General features: G+C 51.6%; 1 protein-coding gene across 5 annotated transcripts in view; it reads right to left on the bottom strand.

Moving 5' to 3' along the window:
* Window positions 1-7,945, bottom strand: part of AMER1 (APC membrane recruitment protein 1) — a 25,490-nt gene extending 17,545 nt beyond the window's left edge. Inside the window, exons 1-3 of one of the 5 annotated variants that reach the window (XM_069108276.1) lie at window positions 7,835-7,945; window positions 2,578-2,698; window positions 645-774 (exon numbers count right to left, since the gene is read on the bottom strand). The gene's annotated coding sequence lies outside the window, so the exon portion shown is untranslated. The remainder of the gene's footprint in view (window positions 1-644; window positions 775-2,577; window positions 2,699-7,834) is intronic. The other 4 variants (XM_069108275.1, XM_069108277.1, XM_069108274.1 and 1 more) reach the window with 4 other exon arrangements.
* Window positions 7,946-8,155: the final 210 nt, after the last annotated feature.

The following is an 8,155-nucleotide window of genomic DNA, read 5'->3' as shown; positions in this document are numbered from 1 at the left end:
GGAGGGAGAGGAAGAGGAGGGAGTGAAGGGGAAGGAAGGGAGGAAGAGGAGGAGGGAGGGAGGAAAGAAGAAAGGGAAGGAAAGAAGAGGAAGGAGAAAAAGGAGGAAGGGAAAGAGGAAGAAAGGAAGGGAAGGAAGGAGGGAGGGAGGGAGGGAGTTCAAACCCTGTCTTCTATCCACCCTGACCCAGCCCCCAGTGCACCAGTACATCTTACCTTGGCTGGGGGCCCAGCACATCACAGAATTCTAGATTCTCAAGCTGAAAGGGTCCTTCAGATTGTATAGCCCAACCCTTTCATTTTACAGAGGAGGAAAAAGAAGCCCGGAGAGGGAGGTATCCTGCCCATGATCATGGAGGTGCAGTGTAGACAGCAGAGCTGGGATCTTGCCCAGTACCTCGGACTCAGTGGCCCTCAGCCTCTCCTGGAGCCTGCACCAACAGCCCCTGACTTACCTCAGAGGGGCTTTGGGCAGGACTGGGAGTGTCTGTAATTTCCACAGGACCAGAGTCACCAATCCAGAAACTTTTCTCCCTGGTCATCTGGTACACCCATCTGCCTTCAGGCAAGCTTGGTCTCTCACTCTCCTGATTTCAAAACCATCTCTGTGGAAGGAGCTTGTACCAGCATTCCCTGGTTACTCACCCAAGTACTGAATGGCCCTGGCAGTCTGTTCTTCCTCCAAGCTTTCCTAAATCCAGCCTGCTCCAGTTTCAGCTTGTCCTCAGAGGAGATGGAGGACAGCCTACCGGTCACCAGAGTTCTTTTAGCAACCCTACAGAGGGACAAGCTCAGTCTGACAAGCTCTGCTAAGTCTGGCTTCAGCCTCATTCCCAAAGAAGTCACAAAACAGCTAACCCAGTTTGCAACCTCAGCTTACCACAGAACCAATTGCCAGCCTTGGGCCTGAAAGGCAGGCTGGGCTAACTGTGGCCCCATCCTGACTTGCAGTTTGGGCCTGGGCAAGTGACCAAACGTCTTTGGCCTTTAGCTCCTCTTGGTGTCAAAATGGGTTACTGGACTGACTTCATCTCACTAGGAGCTTTACTGCAGTATTTCTGTGCTCCTAGGGAGTGTAGGCCCATACAACTGGCTGGCAGTTCTTTCAGGATCAAAGAAGCCTCTGAGGCAAGCTAGTCCAAGCCCTTCATTCTAAAGATACAGAATCTTGAGGCCTACAGACAGGAAAGGACTAGATCAGGGCCATACAGCTAGCAATCAGCAGAGGCAGGAGTGGTCCACAAGTCTCCAGTAATGCCAAAGGCAGATGCCCCATTCTACTGGGTATTGCCACACTACTGGCTGAGGGGTCCTCTGGCCAGGTGAACCCCACCTACGTGGGCTTTGGGGCAGTGTTCCCAAAAGAGGTCTAATGCCAAGAGGCGTTTGAGCAGCAAAACAGAGCCATGTAGGGGAGGCTTTTTATTTTCAAAAATGTTTTCCAGCACAGTATTATCTGCAGGTATGAGAGGCTAGGGTTACTATCCCATCTGAAAGATGGAATAATCAAGGCTGGGGAGTAGAACCAGGAGCTTGATTGGCCTCCATCACCAACTGCCTAGCGGGCATTTCTAATTGGCCTTCCTATGGGCATCTCCAATTCAAGAGGATTCTCCCTAGCCCCTAGCCCTTTCCTTCACTCTCCTCTTTCTAGGAGGGCACCATCTCCTTTACTAGGCCTCTCTCATTTTCCTAGTACTTAATGCTGCCCCCCCTCAATCCTTCTGTATTTATTTATCTGTCCGTGGGCATGCAGCAGCTCCCAGTGAGGACAACTGTCTCACTTTGGCCTTTGTCTTTGCATTCCTAGGGCCCAGCACAGTTCCCAACACATAAGTGCTTCCTGAACAAAGGAATAGATACAGTTAGCCCAGGGTGATGGCTCTGCTTCCCCATTCAAAACGACTTTATGCATACTTGGCATGTGTCTGCCCATTTCAGTGTTGGTGCCTTGACATAGGGAGCCTGCCGTGAGACTCTCCTCCCAGGGCAGAATCTACCAGGCCAGCATTTCTGAGCTGCCCCATGCTCCTGGCCTGGCCTAAGGTAGCCTGGGCCTCAGGTCAGTTTGCTCCCCAATCTCTTTTCACTCTACTGGGCCACAGGGACCACCCATGAACAAAAGGGCTGCTATACCTAGAGTTCAGTTAGAATGATGCGTTCATTTTCCAGAAGAGGAAACTGAGGGCCAGAGAGTCAGTCATGGAGCCAATAAGCAACAGCATCCCATTTGAACCCCAATCCTCTGATGCCCAATCTTGTGGCCCTGTGGCTGTCAGTTGGGTTCCAAATATGTATTCTCCAGTAAAGAATGACTGCCTCAGGGAAATTAGGCAGCTGAGAGAGGACTCTGATGCTTAGAAGCAGGGTGGGACACCCTCCCACCCACACACATACCCCAACTTCCCTGCCTTCCTCCCTCCAAAAAAAAAAAAAAAGCAAAAAAAAATGTATCCCCCCTCACATCCATACACCCCCCATATCCATACCCCCACACATACATACCCCACCACATCTACCCCTCCACACACATACATACACACCCAACACCCTCATCCACATATATATATATACCCACCTACCTCTCCCTAGGGACAGCTAGGTGGCATTGCAGTGGATAGAGTGCTTGGCCTGGAGTCAAGAAGACCCAACTTCCTGAGTTCAAATCCCACCTCAGACCTAGGATCCTTGATCTAGAGCTGAGAGAAGCCCAAGAAATTGAGTTTGAGCCCCTCATTCTGTTGAAGAGGTCTCTGAGGCTACAGATAAGAAGTCACTCAAGGTCACACAGAGAGGAAGCAGGAATGCAGGGTCTAGGCCACTAGTGCTAGCATTTTTTTTTTTACTATATCATGCTATTTCCTCAGATCTGCTTCAAGACATTAGCTGTGTGACCTTGGACAAGTCCCTTCCCTCTCTGGATTTGAGAATTCTTCCTCTATAAAAATAAAGAAGTTGGACCAGATGACCTCTGAGGTTCCTGTCTGCTCTGAAGCCTATGCCCCTCCAAATGAGGAAATCCTCCACTTGTAGCCCAGTATCAAGCTCCCAGACCCTTCTCCTTCAGGGGCATTTCCTGGACTCTGGGCTGGAAACAGAAGATTGTCAGCTGAGAAGCTTTCCCCACTCACGGAAAAGAACCCCAAACACTTTGCAGCTTACTTGGCTAGCATTCTGCTTCCTTTCCCCTTTCAGCCTAAAGGCCTTATTTCCTCCCTACTTGAAATTCCTTTATTCCTAATTCACTGGTTAGAAAAATAAGACATGTGAGGAAAGACAAAAATGGTTCTGAGATTATTCAACTGGGAGAACAGAAACCTAGAAGAGAAGAAGACAATGATTCTAGTCATGGCTCTGCCACTTGGTAGCTGTGTGACCTGGTGTAAATCGCTTGCCCCCTCTGGGCCTGTGGAGCCAGAAGGGACCCTTAGAGTTCTAGAGCTCTGATCCAAGCCCCTGATTTTTCAGGTGACAAAATGAAGAGCAACAAGGCGGCCAAGTGGTGCAGTGAATAGAGCGCCGGCCCTGGAGTCAGGAGGACCTGAGTTCAAATCTGGCCTCAGACACTTGACACAAAAACTAGCCGTGTGACCTTGGGCAAGTCACTGCCCTCCAAAAAAAAAAGCAAAACGAAGAGCAGGGAGGTTAATACATGAGTTGCCCAAGGGCAGATGGCTCCTAATGGCAAGAAGCTAGGCCCTGACCCCAAACCCAATGTTCTGTCCACTCTGCCTCATTACCAAGGTCCTTTCCAGCCCAGAGCCTGAGTTTTCTACAAACATCTGTTTCCATAACTGCCACTACTTTGGAGAATTGCTAGATAGAACATGATGACCAGCTGTTCTCCGTCTGCATTTTTGAAGCAGAGGCCAAGGGACTAAGTCGAAGGAGTTTTCCATAAGAGCACCTGACCAGAGAGGTGGGTGGGAGGAGGAAGCTGTGAACCATTAACTCACACATGTCCTGGTTTTCAGGGCTTGACACAGGGGAATGAGTGAAATGAGCTTGAGGCTTCCCTGACTCACTCCCACTTTCATGGTCACCATAAGGCCGCTCCCCGCTCACACCTTCAGAGTGTTGCTAACACTGAATACGCTGCTAAGTAATCTGTGGCTGGCACTTCCCATGGTCATGGTAATGCTGGAAGGGCCCCTTCCTGGGTCACCTAGGGCCCAGGTGTGGGGAACCTGTAGCGTAGATGGCACATGTGGCCCTCTAGGTCCTCAAGGGTGGCCCTCTGATTGAGTCCAAACTTCACAGAACAAATTTGGATGAAGTCAAAGGGCCACAGTAAGGACTTAGAGGGCCACATATGACCTCGAGGCCACAGGCTCCCCACTCCTGGCATAGGCCAATCCCCTCATTTGAGGAAACTGAGGCTCAGAGAGAACCCCCTGATCCAGTGCCACAAATAAAATAACTTGAATCTAGGTATCCCAGCCCAGGGTTCTTTCTCATATGTTGCCACACCATTCTAGAGACAGAGGGTAGGGGCCCCCAACCATATGCTTTCTCCTCCCCCCTCATCAACTAAGGATACTTGGGGCTAACTGGCATGCAAGGAGGGGTCAAATTCAAGGATTGTGGGGGGGGCAGGTCACTCAATGGTGACACTTACTTAGCATAATTGAGTTTCTCCAAGAAGTCCAAGGAGATGCAATTTGGCTCCCCTTCCCAACCCCCTTTGGTTTCCAGATCCAAAGTTCCCCAATATCAATGATAAAACAAAGTCCTCATTTGGGTAAGTTCAGGGTTCCAGTTGGGGGGAGGAACTCTTGGGTACTGGGGGGAGGAATACAAACTAGCAATGATCTGAAGGAGCACCATTTTCCTGAGGACCCAAATTGCCTGCCATCCTGAAATTGTGAGAAAACATCCATCCAACCTGGCACAGCTATACTGTTCTCACTCAGCATTTCATTGGCCTTTGAAGAGCCACAGGACAGCTTACTAAAAAGGGCATTGGGTCTGAAATCAGAAGGCTTGGGTTCAAGGGCAGAACATGCCAGTGGTGTGATCTGGGCCAGGGGGCCCTTCCTGAGCCTTAGGACACTCACTCAGCAGCACAGGAATCCTCAAGCTACCTGTCTGGGAGCCCTTGAGAGGTTCTCTCCTGTCCAGCTGGTCCTTTTCCTCTTGGAAGCCCCAAGGAGATATTCAATTCAGTTTCTGACATAGTTCCTGCCATGAGCAGCATGGTACCAAGACCTGTAGAGTGCTGGCCCTAATGTACCAGCAAGTGTTTCATCCCTACAACAGAACCCAAATACTATGTGGGACACAGGTCACTGCTATTGGGATTTAGGAAAGAGAGAATTATAGTTCCTAGATCTAAAGCCAGAACTATCTAGTCCAAGCCCTTCATTTTACAGGGGGAAACTGAGGCCCAGGGAAGGGAAGAGACTTGCCCAAGTCACACAGGAAGTAAACTATCAGAGGTGGGATTCGACCTCAAGTCTTCTGCCTCTTTACACTAGACCATGCCATCTCTAGAAGTTGGTTTAAACTAGAGCAGAACAGCCAACCACAGTTTAGTATAAGTCACATCTGAATGACTGCAACAGCCTACCAGGTGTTCCCATGGACAGTGGTCTCTGATCCATTCTTTGTATGGCTGCCTGAAGCATCGTCCTCATAGACGATGTCTGGTCATATCTGTCTGCTCAGAAAACTGTGGGGGTTCCTTGATGCCCCTTGTCTGTCATTCCCAGCCTTCACCATCTGCAGTCAGTCACTCCATTGGCCTTTTGGCTTATATACTCCTCCCCCCCCCCCCAACGGGTTCTTCTCACTCTCTTACCTGCCCATTTCTTTTTCTATTCTTCTAGCCTCAATGTCAAGGCCACTTCTCCAAGAAGTCTTCCTCATCCCTCCTGCTGGTAATGACTTTGCTCCCAGACCTCACGGGGCATTGTTTTGTGCCGTAATAATGCACTTGTAATAGAATACAGAATGTGTATAGTATATCTGACCCCTTGCTGTAGCTGACTGTTGACATCACCTTCTGGAGGACAGGAATCCTATCTTTGCTATCCTTCCTACACGCAGTATACAGGAAGTGCTTAATAAAGACAGGAACTGTTGTCAGGTAGGTAACAAGGAGGCGTTGAGAACAGTGGGTCCCTGCTCTAGGCTTCAGGTCATCTAGTCTGCACGAAGCTACAGTTTGCTGAAAATGGTGGTTCCAGAACGTACTGAGCCAATGGGCATTACTCAGGATCAAGGAAGAGTGAAGGCTGTTTCCCATATGGTGTCTCAATACTCTAGGCCTACCCTGAGAAGGTGTGAAGCCAAATTCAATCTTAGCGTGCAATACCTTTCCAATCATTATTTTCCCTGTTCTGGCCTTAGCAGGTATTTGACCTATGCACCCTCAAAAGCTTTCCACGGACTTGTTCCTAGTCAGAGCCCTGGTCAGTACCCAAAAGGAGCAAAGGGGCACTCATACTTCTGTCCCATCAGGCTCTACATCAAAGGGAGGTCTACTGCATGCCTTCCTGAAACTCGGAGGCGTTCCCCCCCCCCCATTCCAGCTTTCCTATTTCAGTGCTGGTTATATACAGGTAGGCAGTGTGAGGAGGGGACTAGCAGCGTCTGAGGTCGTAGGTTTGGATCCTAGCTTGGCAACTTGCTACCCCAATGACCTCGGGTGAGTTCCTTCCAAGTCTGGTTCTCAGTTCTCCCATATTTAAAATGAAAGAATTAGACTAGACAGATAATTTATAACAACAACAAAAACACATACACACGCAAACCCTCCAGTTTTAACATTCTGTGCTTCCACAAACGGTAGGATATTTCTCCAACAAATGTGCCTCACTCCAAGTCAAGGCAAATCACTTCAGAATCCTCAATTCACTGAAGACTCCAGCTAGAATGGAGGTGAGAAAGAGGAAGGAAGGAACAGATGACCCAGAAGGAGGATGAAGGCAAACTCCAAGGGAGTCAACAGGCAAATGAATGGCCATGTGTGCTGGGAGAGTATCTTCAGAACTAAAATTAAAGGGCTATTCTGTTTTCCTTTCTCATGGAGAGGGGCTCCCTTTCCTCTCTACCTCTCACATAGATAAGCGCCCCCCCAGGTTAATTTGTGATGGGTGCACAGCAATTTGGGGAGCATCCTACCTTGAGAACATATCATTTGGGAACACTCCTCAAATTTGGGGAGTGCCTCCCCAAATTATTTGGGGGCACTTCCCTTCCCATTCCCACCTCCACCATGGTTGGGAGGGTAGGACGGGCAGCTGCTCAGTCAGCCATAGAGAGGGGCAGGGAGATGGGCTAGGTAGGGAACAAGGAAGCGAAAGAGGTCAAAGAAAAGAAGGGTGTGGTGGAGGCCAGAGAGGCCAGAGCAGCTTCTCTGGCAAGTCACCTAGGACAAAGCTGCAGCGTCTAGAAAAGGTAGAGTGGCCCAGTGACCTCGGGTGCCCCTGCTGCGCTCCTCAGGCCTCAGTTTCTCTGTGTCCCTCTGCCCCTCTCAATGCATGCCTCTGTGAGTGTGTCCCTCCATGTATGTTGGGGAATGCACGAGTCTCCTGGTCCCTTCATGGCAGCATGTGTGCCCTCCGTGTCAGGTCACAGTGGGTGTGTCCCGGAGTGTGTGCGCTCCTGCGGGTGGATGTACATGCATGTGTGTGGGTGTGCATGCCTGTGTGTGCGCGCGCGTGCCCCGGGCCTCCGGGCTCCAAGGGGCCAGGCAAAGGAGGGAGGGGTGGGTGTGCCCCCCCCTTCCCGGGGCGCCCCCCTGTCCAGCGGCAGCCGCGTGGGCTCCGGATCTCCCCCCACCCCTAGTTGCGGCCAAGCCTCCCCGCTGGCCGCCCGAGTCTCCCACTTACCGGGCCGCAGACGTCGCCTCCCCGCCCGGGTATTGTCTCCCGCGCCGCCGCTGCCGGGGCTCCCGTCACCTCCGGCACTGGCCCCCGCCCCGCCCCGCCCCTCCCCTTTCCTCCTTTCCCCTCCCCCCGCCCCTCCAGCTCCCAGCGCTCCTCGCTCCTCTCGGCGGCCGGCGCCACAATCGCTGGGTGGGACCCCTCCCCTCCCCTTCTCTCGCCTCTCCTCCCCTCCCCTCCCCTTCTCTCGCCGCCCCCGGCCGGGGGGGGGGGGGGGAGCGGGGGGAAAGGGGAGGGGCGGGGCGGGGCGGGGGCCAGTGCCGGAGG

The sequence above is a fragment of the Petaurus breviceps genome, unplaced genomic scaffold (assembly GCF_028583685.1).
Source record: "Petaurus breviceps papuanus isolate PSGF00001 unplaced genomic scaffold, PetGlider_PUasm1.0 90339, whole genome shotgun sequence".
In the NCBI taxonomy this organism is placed as follows: Eukaryota; Metazoa; Chordata; class Mammalia; order Diprotodontia; family Petauridae; genus Petaurus; species Petaurus breviceps.
This window is presented reverse-complemented; position numbering and strand designations above follow the sequence as displayed.